At 34.2% G+C, this 14504-nt stretch overlaps 1 pseudogene; it reads left to right on the top strand.

Moving 5' to 3' along the window:
• Window positions 1-2198: 2198 nt before the first annotated feature.
• Window positions 2199-5019, top strand: LOC112036152 (high affinity nitrate transporter 2.5-like; annotated as a pseudogene).
• Window positions 5020-14504: the final 9485 nt, after the last annotated feature.

Here is a 14504-nt window from a genome sequence, read left to right on the forward strand (position 1 = left end):
TAAGTGAGGTTACTAAAGCAAGCTGGCTAAAAATATTGTAATACCAAAAATCTCTTTAAATAAACTTTGTGCTTCTACTGCTGCTTCTTAACAAAAATAAAGTTTGTTCACAGGTGTAATTCTAAGTGAGGTTACTAAAGCAAGCTGGCTAAAAATATTGTAATACCAAAAATCTCTTTAAATAAACTTTGTGCTTCTACTGCTGCTTCTTAACAAAAATAAAGTTTGTTCACAGGTGTAATTCTAAGTGAGGTTACTAAAGCAAGCTGGCTAAAAATATTGTAATACCAAAAATCTCTTTAAATAAACTTTGTGCTTCTACTGCTGCTTCTTAACAAAAATAAAGTTTGTTCACAGGTGTAATTCTAAGTGAGGTTACTAAAGCAAGCTGGCTAAAAATATTGTAATACCAAAAATCTCTTTAAATAAACTTTGTGCTTCTACTGCTGCTTCTTAACAAAAATAAAGTTTGTTCACGGGATTGCAAACAACCAAAACATATGCTGTTTTAAAAAAAATGCAAACAACCCAAATATATTATAGTTTATGAATGCAACTGCTCAGCTTTTGAAGTATTGAAGAAACTAACTTGGTTCTACCTATATGTCATGCCTTGAAATTGACAATGTAGATCATACCTGAAGAGACAATTTCTTGACTCCTAGCCCCAAAAATAAAGCAGGCAAGCTTAGCTTATTTTCATCCTGTACACAATGGCCTACTAAATTATGTACAATAAGCTAAAAATCGTTTAAATAGTAAGAGGAGAACCTAATTGGTGAAATTTATTTGCTGCATTGTTGCAGTATGTTTACCTTATTCCTTTAAATGCAAATATACCAAATTATGACCCATTAAAAAACCATGAAAACATAAGTTGTGTCACATCTAAACTATGATTTCAGTGAATCAACATGGTAGAATATAGATGCAAAATGAAAAGTACAATGAAAACATAAAAAATAAAGTATTAACCACATACATATGAGGATTCTGTAAAGTGTAAATAATTAATACATAATGTGAAATAGTTGAAATATTAAATAAAAATGAAAAGTTTATATGCAAGGAAAAGAAGCTATTGTAAATTTGTAATCAGTAAGCAACCCCTATTAATTTGGTTTCACTTCTTAAATCACAATTAGTGGTGCATGAGTAAACAAAATCCACATTAGTATATATTTTTCTAGTAAATTGCTATCGGGTCCATCAATTTATACTATCAGGTAAAGTAATTACACCAATCTTGCTTTCTCACAACTTTATTACTTGAGCTAAAAAAAAAAAACAGGTGGAGAAGAAACGAAATAGTGTCATAGATGAGGATGAAGAATTGAAGAATCTGTGAGTTAACAAATTCCATAGTAGGTAACTCACAAACTCCATAGTAGATAAACACAAACACCTAGAGGAAAAAAACTAAAATTAATCATCAGCGATTATTGTCTACTTTAAAAAAAAATTACAAATCAAAATCCAACCTAAGTATTAAAACAATAAAACCCTCCTATTCAACTAATTTGAACATATTCCTCCGTAGATAGATACCCAAAGTACCAATCCATTAAAGTTACAAACTTTGAAACACAAATTGAAAGAAAGTTAAATAAAGGGAAAACCATACCTAATCGTACCCATTCTTCTTAGACTTGGGGTTGCACAAAGGCTCTTCTATTAGTGTCCTTGTTTTATAAAGGTAATTTCTAACAACATCCACATAAATTACAACCACTTCAAATTGTCTTTGAAATCATACAATTAAGTAATAGTGTCTCTCACCGAAACCCATCCAATTTGGCCAATGTGCAATCTAATAAATTTGTGAATGAGTCAACCTCAAAAAGAGAGTGGCCAAAAAAAAAAAACTATTTTAATGCAATAAAGTCTGCATAGAGATTTATAAAAGACCTCACAAACCACAAAACCAATCTCTTTGTGTGACATACAATTACTCCACACTCTTCTTTGCAATATACGCTACCCAACAGCTTATAAAAACTTCCATCTCAATATCCAATTTTTTTTTTAAATGATTACAAAGTAAGGGAAATAACGAGATCTAGTGCATCATTGCAACGAGATTCTCTTGGACATCTTTGAAATTTGACATCACAGTGAATTAAAGTTAAAAACTACTGTTTTTGGAAAACTCGGTTGGAATCTCCTAACATAATTGGAGCAAAACCATAGAAAAACATATGAAAGAAAAACTTAAAGGCAAACCTTTGGGTATTGCAGTTTTGTCGAAGAAGGTGTATTGGCTGAGAGAGAGGTAGAAAGAATCTTTGCCCATGATAAGTTTATAACCGGTGGGTTTGTTTAATTTGAATATTATCTGTGGAGTGAAGAAGGTGGGAGATGTGAACAACGGGTGGGTTCCTTTCTCTTGGACTCTTTGGCAGTGAGTTTTTTTTTTTTGGGTGTACAGTGGGAGTTAAGAAAGCAGTTGGGTTTTTTGAAGCAATAATTGACCATATTTAGGGATACTATTTTGAAGGTACGAGGGTTAGAAATATATTTTTATAATGTTATTCTCAAGTTTTATCTTTATTTAAATTTAAGGGCACATGGGTATTTTGGAACAAAAAAAAAAAATTTGGTCTAAATAAAGAAGTCCCTTAAATAGTAGTATAGATATTCAGCATGAATTGTTATATCTAGAGGCAGAAAAATTTCATTGAATTTAAGAAGTAATCAAACTATAATAATAGAAAATTTGAAGAAGAATAGAAACCCAATGAAAAATAGATTCACAAAAACTGATTGGTCTATATTGAACAGAAATGCAAGCAACACAAGGAAACAAGAAAACAGAGCAAAGAAATTGAGAGAGATCTTAACAGAATTGGAAAAGTGTTTCCTTGATTCACATTGATTCTAATACAAGATCAATATATAGATACATAATTGATTCTGTAAAGATTGGATCAGACTAACAAAACAGAATAAATTTGAAGAGATTACAGTTTACCATTTTAAATTATACACCGTATTACACTTTATACCTTAAACTATTTAAATATACACTTTATATCCTAAATTATAATCCTTATTATCCTTGAATTTCGGTCCTTGCCCTCCATACTTTACAAGCACTTGTACTTATAGAATGATCACCGCACCAAAGATGCGCGGTGGTAATTAGAAATTAATAGTACATGATTTGCATATGATTTTTGCTTAGGTGGCACACTATTTAGATCCCAAGACCCCGCCTTGCCTCAGTTTCCCTCATTCTCCTCTCATTCTCCTCGCTCCACCAGCGGTTCAATGCTCTTCCATTGCCTCATCTCCTACCTCTTTCCTCCTAGTGCGTTTTTTCACAGGCTTCTCCTTAGCAACTTTTGTCTCTACTCAATTCTGGATGAACTCTAAGTTCTCTGCTCCAGTGGTTGGTACTGCCAATGGTGTTGCTTGTGGCTGGGGAAACCTGGGTGGTGGAGCAGCACAACTGATTATACCCATAGGGTTTGGAGTCATCCATGACATTGGTGTAGTCAAATTTACAGCTTGGAGAATTGCTTTTTTTTTTTTTTTACCTGCTCTTTTTCAAGACATGCCTGATGGGAACTTCCATGGCCTGAAGAAATCTGGAGAGAAGGCAAGAGATAAATTTTCATGGGTTTTCTATTATGGGATCACAAATTATAGAGGATGGATTCTGGCTTTGACTTATGGTTATTGCTTTGGGGTAGAACTGGCAGTGGATAACATAATAGCAGAGTACTTTTATGATAGATTCAATCTAAATCTCTCCATTGCAGGAATAATAGCAGCAAGTTTCGGATTAGCAAATCTGTTCTCTCAACCTGGAGGAGGGATTCTCTCAGACATAGTGGCAAAGAGGTTTAGAATAAGGGGAAGGCTATGGAACTTGTGGGTGGTGCAAACCTTGGGAGGTGTTTTCTGCATAATTTTGGGGCAGGTGGGACTTTAAGTGGATCCATTATTGTGATGATTGCTTTCTCTGTGTTTGCCCAAGCTGCATGTGGGCTTACATTTGGAGTAGTTCCTTTTGTCTCTCGAAGGTATGTTTTCTACAATAACTATTATTTCTGAATCTTTGGCATTGCATCTTTTAGAATCTAGTTTTTTGTTGTAAAATAATTGCCTTGTCTTTCATTGATATCAATATAAATACAGGTGCATCTGTGGACCCATTAAAAATCTTTTCCAACTTGGCAACTAATGTGTGAAAGATGCTAAGCAAAGTATTGTATCAAATATTTCATCCAGAATGATAGAGCCAGGTTCATCCTTAACCCACTTGGGTCAAAAGATCAAAGACATTAATTATCTAAGGAATTTTTTATTACGTGTGCATCACATTTTATCAATCCAATAAACAGCTGAACAAGTCAATTATATAGGCTCATCGAAAAAAAAAAAAATTATATAGGCTCATCAAAGAGTCTACTTTTCTTTATTAAGCCTCAACAATTAAGTTGTTTCTTATTTACATATCCCATTTTTCAGGTCATTGGGGGTTGTTTTCGGTATGACAGGAGGTGGCGGAAATGTGGGTGCAGTTGTGACTCAACTAATTTTCTTCAGAGGATCCAAATATTCAAAACAAACAGGCATAACTCTAATGTGTATCATGATCATATGCTGCACCCTCCCATTATTCTTAATATATTTCCCACAATGGGGTGGGATGTTTTGTGGCCCATCAAAAAAGGCGAATGCGACAGAAGAAGAGTATTACTTGTCTGAATGGAAATCAAATGAGAAGGAGAAAGATTTTCATCTAGCAAGCTTGAAGTTTTTTGAGAACAGTGTAAGTGAAAGAGGCGGAAAAGTAGACTCTGTAATCAGGGAAAATTATTGTGTACTTCCAGAGTACCATAAATGCGTACTTCCTCATTTCACATGAATAATGGGTCCCACTAATTAAATTCATGGTGGGACCCACCATTCATGTGAGAGGAGGGAGTACACATTTATGGTACTCCGGGAGTACCTAATAATTTTCCTATAACCAGGCCCTCTAATAAGACCTCACCAGCTCATGTTTAGCTACTGCCTCAAGTCTCAATAATGGGTTGACTTATTCAAAAAAAAAAAAAAGGGTTGACTCTTAACTGTCATTCCAAAAAAAATCTCAAAGCTATGCAAGTAAAATGTGTAAAAAGAGACATCTAGATTCTAGAGGTGATTGGTAGATTCTAAAAAAATAAAAAAAAAAAGAAAAAACCTATAGGTGATTGGTCCCTAGGCCTTTTCTGGTGAGCATTTCTTTATGCTTAGAATCCTACTTTTGCATCTAAACTCTAAGAGCATCAGCATTCGGAATTGCAAATGCCATATCTAAGCTTTATTTAGCATTTTCCCTCAAAAACCTCCCACATCTTGAATTGTAAACACTAACTATTGCAAAAAATTTTGCAATAGTGCTACAGTGCAATTCTAAAGATAGAATTGCACTATAGACTATTGGATAGGTTTTTTAATTAGATTTATTCTTTCTCTCTCCTCAGACTTCTCAACTCTCTATCTCTCTCCTAACATTTCGTCTCCTTCTCTCTGTCAGTGAATTGCTCTAAACTCTCAGTCTCTCTCTTTGTGCCGGTGGTTGGGCCTCCACGTCGGTGGATCGGCGGGTTTTGTGGGTTTTTTTTTTGCTGTGATCGACGGGTTCTGTGGTTGTTTTGTGGGTATGGCTGAAGTGGGTTGTGGGTCACGACGTTGTGGGTTATGGTCACGGCGTTGTGGGTTGTTCTATGGGTATGGCTGAAGTTGAATTTTACCCTAACTCCCACTCTGTCTCTCTGTCTCCCACTCCCCGTTTCTCTCGGTGTGCAATGGTGGCCTATTTATAGTGGATCTCGGCATGGCAAGGTCAGGATGGTGGTGTTTTTTTTCTGTGAAGTCCCTCTTCCTCTCAGTCATTACTCTTTCTCATTCAAGGCTTGCACCGGAGCTAGGTTGGGTTCATGGTTTGATCTGGGCATGGTGGTGGGCTGGGATCGGTTGATGGTGGGTTTGGATCAGCGTAGATTGGAGCTTCGATGGTGGGTTTGATGGTGGATCGGCGTGGATCAGTGCTTCGATGATGGATCGGCGTGGATCAGTGCTTCGATGATGGATCGGCATGGATCGGTTTGACCGTGGGTTGCTGTGTTTTTTTTTTTGGTGGTGTTGATGGTCGGAGAGGGTGGTGTTGATGGTTTTGGTTTTTTGTTTTTTTTTGGGTGTTGACGATAGATTATGGGTTGCTGGTTGTGGTGGTGTCAGGTGTGTGTAGTGCAGCGGTGGTGGGTTTGTGTTGTATGGTAAATGAGGGTGATTGTGAGATATATTATTTTAATGGGGTAAAAATATTATTTTAATGAGTAGAATAGAAAAATAGAAGTTTGAGATGCTGGGAGTATTGTAAAATTGTATTGTATAATTGATAAAGTGGGTTTTTAAGATGCTAAAATAGGATAGAGTAGCATTCTCTGATGCTAATACTCTTAAGAAAGCCGGTATGCCTTATTTTAAAATGGAATTTAATCTGAACCGGGGAGATGATAGCTTCATTTGACAGTGAGAGCCAATGAAGAAGTCATCTTTAGCCTCCGTTTGGGAAGCGTGTTTTGTGCTTCCCAGCGATGCATTTTTTTAGTGGGTTCCATACACGGTTCACGGGAGCTGCAAGTACTTTTTTTTTAACAAAAACAACTTTAAAATTGAGTCACATGACACTATTTACATATTTAAAAATTATTTTTTTACAGTGTTTTCAGCAATAAGTAATATTCAAACAGACATTTAATTACTTTATTAGGTGAATCAGAAACCATGTATTCCAGAATCAATGTCAAAAGTATGCAAACAACTAGGGGTTCATTTGGATAGAACTTATTTAGCTGAAACTGAAAATACTGTAGCAAAATAATTTTTAAATATGTAAATAGTGCCATAGGACCCATTTTTAATGAAAAAGTGGCTGAAAAGTTAAATTTGTGGGACTCATGAACAGTACACGGGACCCACTGATGTGATAAAAGTGATGAAAAAGTAGGAAAAGTGCGGCTATTGTTCATGAACAGTAGTTGCTGTCCTCTGCTACAGCTGAACAAAAAAAAAAAAGGGAAAAACGCAACACAAAAAACGCAGACGTGAGATAATTTGTATCCAAACCCCACCTAGACCTTTAAAGATTACGTGGAAGCAATTTAGGTGTCCGTTTGACAAAGATTATTTTTGTCAACTTATTTTACTATTCAGTTTATTTTTACTACTATTCATGGATTCTATTGCACTTTTTGGTAATATTCATTGGTCTCACTGTACTATTTCAGCTAACTTTTCCATTTATTTACAATACTTTTAACAAAAAGTTTTCAATTTCAGCAAAATAAGCGGATCCCTAATAGCCCCTAGATCTTAGATTTCCATAATCAATTGTCCAACAAAAACCAAAAGTCTCTGACAACTCATTTATATAAATTGTTCAATCACTCTCAACCTAGACTTTCCACAAAGATCCGTGAAGTTGTGCGGTTGTTGCTGTTGTAAACAATGTTAAAAATTTACAAAACCAATTCAGATTATGTAGTACCTAAATTTCAGATCAATTAAATGCATGTAGTGTGTGTGCAAGCAAACTACCGCAAGATAAAATATTGCATTTCCATTTTGCATGTTTAAAAATGAGTCAAGAAAAGGTGAAAATGTGGGATCATACTTTCAGCAAAAAGTTTTCAGTTTCAGCAAAATAAGCAGATTTTAAACGAACCATAGATCTTAGATTTCCATAACCAATTGTCCAAAAAAAACCAAAAGTCTCCGATGACTCATTTATATAAATTGTTCGATCACTCTCAACCTAGAATTTCTACAAAGATCCGTGAAGTTGTGCGGTTGTTGTTGTTGTAAACAATGTTAAAAATTTAGAAGACCAATTCAGATTATGTACTACCTAAATTTCAGACCAATTAAATGCATGTAGTTTGTGTGCAAGCAAACTACCGCAAGAAAATATTGCATATCCATTTTGCATATTTAAAAATGAGTCAAGAAAAGGTGAAAATGTGGGACCATACGTGCACAAAACTTCCATTTTTACAGGGTCTAGTAGAAGTGATTGGTAAATAGTTTTAGCTCAATTATTTGTTTATTTTTTTGAGGAGGCTGACTCGAGCTTATTGCATGTCACTTTGGATGAAACGCATTTGTTATCGCATTATAATACTTTCAACATTAATTAATATCTACTTTAGTATGATGACACAGTGACATACTAAACGAACCAAACAAGTGGTTTTACAAATACAAAAATGAAATTTTTTAGAAGCCGGAAAATAAAGGCAAAGTAAAAGTGGGCCTTAAGAAAATATTTAGTAGATCAAGTAAGTGAGAATTAAAATAGATAAAAATTGGAAAATTCGTGGCATAACAAAATTAATTTTTCTGGAATTACGTACCCACACTAAAATTTAAACAATATCTGTTTTTATATGAAAATTGCATAACTTTTTCTCATCAAATTGAGTGGAACCTCGTATATATAATGCACGCTCTCTTTGTGTCCATTGCTCTGCTTAAATAAAGGCCTAAGTTCATGAAGATTCTCAGATATTAGAGAAAAAGTGTTTGATCATCGGAACTGAGTGGTGGAAATAGTGTCTGCTTGACAATTTGTAATTTTGCTATGCAAGTTTGTTAGTTTGTTGCCATCACTTGGATCATTGGGCTGAGTGTTTTCTGGTGTTGGGCCTTGCCCTTATACCGTGACTGCCTTCTTTTGCAAATTGAAAATTCATTGGGCCTATTGGACCTCAAGTCCAGTTAGAAGATATTTAGTTTGTTGTTTTGGGTCTTCTCATAGCTAGATTCTGGTTGCACATGCATCTACTAGCCCAATAGACTAAACTATTTGGTATGCTTTATTTAATATAATATTTAAATTATATATATAATATAATTTTTTTTATATGTTCTTTCATAATTTTTTTTAAAAAATATACTCTTATCATTCACTAATACACTTACTTTCTCTCCTTTCTAAAACTCTCACAAATACTTATATAGGTATACCATTTCTTTTTCATCTATATTTTATTAATGTCAAAATCAACTCATTAAGAATGAACAAATACTTTTAACCTGTCTTGTCTTGTCCTACTCTTGCACCACTTGGGTTTTCCCTACCCTAAAAATGTGATGAGACACTCCTAATTCGAACTCGTCTTGCCCTTTTGCCATCCTTACTATTTGGTACAAATTATCTTATACACTTATTCCAATGACCAAAATAGGACCATTTTTATTCTATAGTTAAGATTTTATTTCTTAAATATAATATTATACATAATGTAATGCTCTTTGCATTAGATACTCATTTGAATTTATAATATTTAATTTGAATTATAATATTGACCCATTTTAAATAGTGTCCTATATTTTTTTTCCATAGCTGTATTTTACAACTAATTGACTAACATATTGTGAGATATCTTCTCCATTTAAAAGGTAAGTAACCATAAAAACAGATTCCATGAGTTGAGGGATTGGGAAAAGCCTGCCATTTGGAATGTTTAAAGATAAAAATTGAAAAGTTTACAGAGCACTATGCATTAGCTTTTGATCTCTTTCAAGAAAAATTTATTAGGCCATTATGCGCGTGCAGTGAAGCTATTTAGAGGATGAGTTGGACGCTGCACGCACGAACCGCACTGCCTCCATCACCAAAACCGTCACGAACACCTTTCACCAATCTAACTCTGGCAATTGCCAATCAAAAATACAATAAAGATAGGACCTAACCCAAGAAAGAGAAAAACAATTAATCAATTGTGGATTATGGTGAGTGGTGACCATTGGACTAGCATGTCAGGCCCACCCAAATGGGGTCTTGCTCTTTTCTTTTAGCTAATGAAAGGAATATTCAGATGGTGAATGCTTCTTTTGTCTTTCTCTGTTCTTAATTAATCTTTAAATACTTTTGGCTATAATGCCATATGCCAGTTATGAATATGTTAAAAGACAGTTAAGTATTAGCTCTAACAAGAATTTTCTCTTTACCATGAGTTGCTACCTCCTGTGAAACTCAATTCATTCATACGATTTTTAAACACTGATATTAACTATAATTTGTGAAAGTACATGCTATCATTAGTAATTATAAAGGGTTATGTTATGTTGAAAAAACATTATCCAATAACAAAATGGTCAACAATTTTGAAACATCCAGAAAAGCAAATCTCTTTCAGAGTCAGAATAAATGTCATTCAGAGTAAATGTCATTCATCAGTATAAATGTCATTCATCAGTAAATTCAAATAAAAGCAAATCTCTTTCTCTTTATTTCATAGGACACACGGCAACAGGAAACAACAAACTCAAAACTAAAATGTGACTCAAAATTGACAATTAGATATCATTTAAAAATATTTTAGGAGCAACACACAACCACCGAGTCATGTTTTCAGAAGCTGCTTGTAATGTTTTATCTTTGGTCTGGTGACACACGGCCATACATGTACCTGATTATAGTTTCTTACATCAAATAAAGTTCTATCTATTACCTCAAAAAAAAAAAAAAAAAAAAAAGGTAATTACCTAAAAAAATAAGTTATCATACTTGTTTTACCTAAAATAAGGTAATGACACAAGACCACCTTATGTCTTTGACTAAATTATCCATTTATGACTTCTATAAGTTATCATACTTGTTTTATAATTTTTCTCATCCTGTTTTCCTAGGTTCTAACTTTTACCAAGGACTTTTAATTTTAACAAACCCCATAAACAAATGCGTTAACTACTGTAAACAAAGAGAGACTCATAGCTAAGTGATGTGTAATTAACTTAGGAATTCAATCTCACCAACTAGAAAAGGAATAAGTCCTCCAAAGAGGTTGGAACTCAAATCAATGAATGCATTGAGAGCTACGTTTAATGGACTTGGTAGCTGTCCATGTAGTTGATTGAAAGAAACATTTAGCAGTGCTAAATTAGAAATAGTTTCCCAAAACCAGCTGGGGATGGAACCTGAAATGCTAGCATATGAGAAGTCTAGATGCTTGAGCTTCTTCTGTGATTTAAGCCAAGCTGGAATTGAAGTACCCAAATGACAATTACCCATACAAAGATCCTGGAGTTGGAATGGAGGGACCCAATTGGGACCCAAGTGTAAAGATTTCAGCTTAGTTAGCTTTGAAAAATGTGATTCTGTGAGAATTTCTATCAATTTTTAGAAGAAACATCGAAATTGACCAACTCAGAAAGTTGTCCTAAACTATCTGAGAGAGTCCCATTAAGAAGGTTACAGGCTAGATCAAGATCAACCAGATTTTCAAGCTGACCCAACCAATTTGGTAATGTACCATACAATTGATTAGATGGCAAGGCCAAGTATTTCAGACTAGACAGTGGGCTCTAGAGAGGCAGTTTTTTTTTTTTTTGATATATCATTTGACACAATTTAAGTACATTAAAATAATTAATGCAGTGAGTTGAAAAAAAAAATTAAAACATTTGCTCTAAGTGTAATTCACTTAACAAAGTTTCAAAGATTAAAATTCTAATTGTGAATTCTTCAAAAAAAAACACCCCATAACTACCAGAAACTTAAATGGAGGGAACTTTGATAACAAATTCCAGAAAAATCGCACCATTTATCACACATTTCTTAGTTCCATAAATTATTCAAAACAAAAAAAACACCCCATAACCACGGGTTTCAATTTTCCCAAATCAGATGCTTACCTAAACATCAAACAAAGAAAAAAAGAAAAAACAAAAACAGACAAGCACAATACAGGTTCACCACGGGTTGAAAACCCATACCCACAGGTTTCAATAGATCACATCAGATGCCCAAACATCAAACAAAGAACAAAAATCAGAGAACCAAACATCACCACGGGTTGAAAACCCAGGATTCCACAGGTTGATACAAGTTAAATCAGATGCAAAAACCCAAAACGTCAAACAAAGAAAAAAAAGGAAAAAAATCAACAGAGAAGCAAACTCCTTGAATCGATGTAAGAGATGCGAAATCCCTTGCTATTACCAACAAATCAGATGTATAAACAGCTCAACTGTAAACAATACCTTCGGACTTCACTGGAAAAAGCTGAGAAAGAGCTCGGTGGTTGGCGCGTCAAGCACTGCGTTACCGTGACACGGCGGCGCGGGTTGGCTGAGCTCGGATCCGTGAAATGGTGTGTGAGGAGGTGAGGGCAGTGAGAGCTTCTCAACGGTGGTACTGGAATGGAGAGGAGAGAAATTTTAGATGAGAGACCCAAACTTGTTTTCTGAAGAGTGAAGAGAGAACTGTGAGGTGAAAGGGCTGAAGAGAGAGCCGTTGAGGACAGTATCAAAAGGCACGCCCCACGTGAATGCCTCAGATGGTGGGACCGGGTATGAAATGTGAATTACAACTTTGCCACTGAAAACAGAAAATCAAAAATTGAAAACTGAAAACAGCCTACAGTAGTTTTCAGTTTTCACAACTCATAACTCAAAAACTAGAAAATTGAGTATTGAAAACAGAGTTATGAAAACAAAAAAATTTTGCAGGCAAACGAGTATTTTGTTATGGGTCCCACCATTTTTAAGAATTGAGTTATGAAAACAGAGAATTGAGTCATGAAAACTAGTGAACCAAACGGCCTCTTACATTTCCATTTGACTGAAAAACACATTAAATTTTAAAACTTCTCATCCATAAAATCTCTATGGTTGCTTTAAGCACATTAAATTAAACAAGCATTTGGCATTATAGCCAAAAGTATTTAAAGATTAATTAAGAACAGAGAAAGACAAAAGAAGCATTCACCATCTGAATATTCCTTTCATTAGCTAAAAGAAAAGAGCAAGACCCCATTTGGGTGGGCCTGACATGCTAGTCCAATGGTCACCACTCACCATAATCCACAATTGATTAATTGTTTTTCTCTTTCTTGGGTTAGGTCCTATCTTTATTGTATTTTTGATTGGCAATTGCCAGAGTTAGATTGGTGAAAGGTGTTCGTGACGGTTTTGGTGATGGAGGCAGTGCGGTTCGTGCGTGCAGCGTCCAACTCATCCTCTAAATAGCTTCACTGCACGCGCATAATGGCCTAATAAATTTTTCTTGAAAGAGATCAAAAGCTAATGCATAGTGCTCTGTAAACTTTTCAATTTTTATCTTTAAACATTCCAAATGGCAGGCTTTTCCCAATCCCTCAACTCATGGAATCTGTTTTTATGGTTACTTACCTTTTAAATGGAGAAGATATCTCACAATATGTTAGTCAATTAGTTGTAAAATACAGCTATGGAAAAAAAATATAGGACACTATTTAAAATGGGTCAATATTATAATTCAAATTAAATATTATAAATTCAAATGAGTATCTAATGCAAAGAGCATTACATTATGTATAATATTATATTTAAGAAATAAAATCTTAACTATAGAATAAAAATGGTCCTATTTTGGTCATTGGAATAAGTGTATAAGATAATTTGTACCAAATAGTAAGGATGGCAAAAGGGCAAGACGAGTTCGAATTAGGAGTGTCTCATCACATTTTTAGGGTAGGGAAAACCCAAGTGGTGCAAGAGTAGGACAAGACAAGACAGGTTAAAAGTATTTGTTCATTCTTAATGAGTTGATTTTGACATTAATAAAATATAGATGAAAAAGAAATGGTATACCTATATAAGTATTTGTGAGAGTTTTAGAAAGGAGAGAAAGTAAGTGTATTAGTGAATGATAAGAGTATATTTTTTAAAAAAAATTATGAAAGAACATATAAAAAAAATTATATTATATATATAATTTAAATATTATATTAAATAAAGCATACCAAATAGTTTAGTCTATTGGGCTAGTAGATGCATGTGCAACCAGAATCTAGCTATGAGAAGACCCAAAACAACAAACTAAATATCTTCTAACTGGACTTGAGGTCCAATAGGCCCAATGAATTTTCAATTTGCAAAAGAAGGCAGTCACGGTATAAGGGCAAGGCCCAACACCAGAAAACACTCAGCCCAATGATCCAAGTCATAGCAACAAACTAACAAACTTGCATAGCAAAATTACAAATTGTCAAGCAGACACTATTTCCACCACTCAGTTCCGATGATCAAACACTTTTTCTCTAATATCTCAGAATCTTCTTGAACTTTGGCCTCTTTTTAAGCAGAGCAATGGACACAAAGAGAGCGTGCATTATATAAACGAGGTTCCACTCAATTTGATGAGAAAAAGTTATGCAATTTTCATATAAAAACAGATATTGTTTAAATTTTAGCGTGGGTAAGTAATTCCAGAAAAATTAATACTGTTATGCCACGAATTTTCCAATTTTTATCTATTTTAATTCTCACTTACTTGATTTACTAAATATTTTCTTAAGGCCCACTTTTACTTTGCCTTTATTTTCCGGCTTCTAAAAAATTTCATTTTTGTATTTGTAAAACCACTTGTTTGGTTCGTTTAGTATGTCACTATGTCATCATACTAAAGTAGATATTAATTAATGTTGAAAGTATTATAATGCGATAACAAATGCGTT

The sequence above is a fragment of the Quercus suber genome, unplaced genomic scaffold, assembly GCF_002906115.3.
Source record: "Quercus suber isolate HL8 unplaced genomic scaffold, Cork oak 2.0 scaffold_404, whole genome shotgun sequence".
NCBI classification, from domain to species: Eukaryota; Viridiplantae; Streptophyta; class Magnoliopsida; order Fagales; family Fagaceae; genus Quercus; species Quercus suber.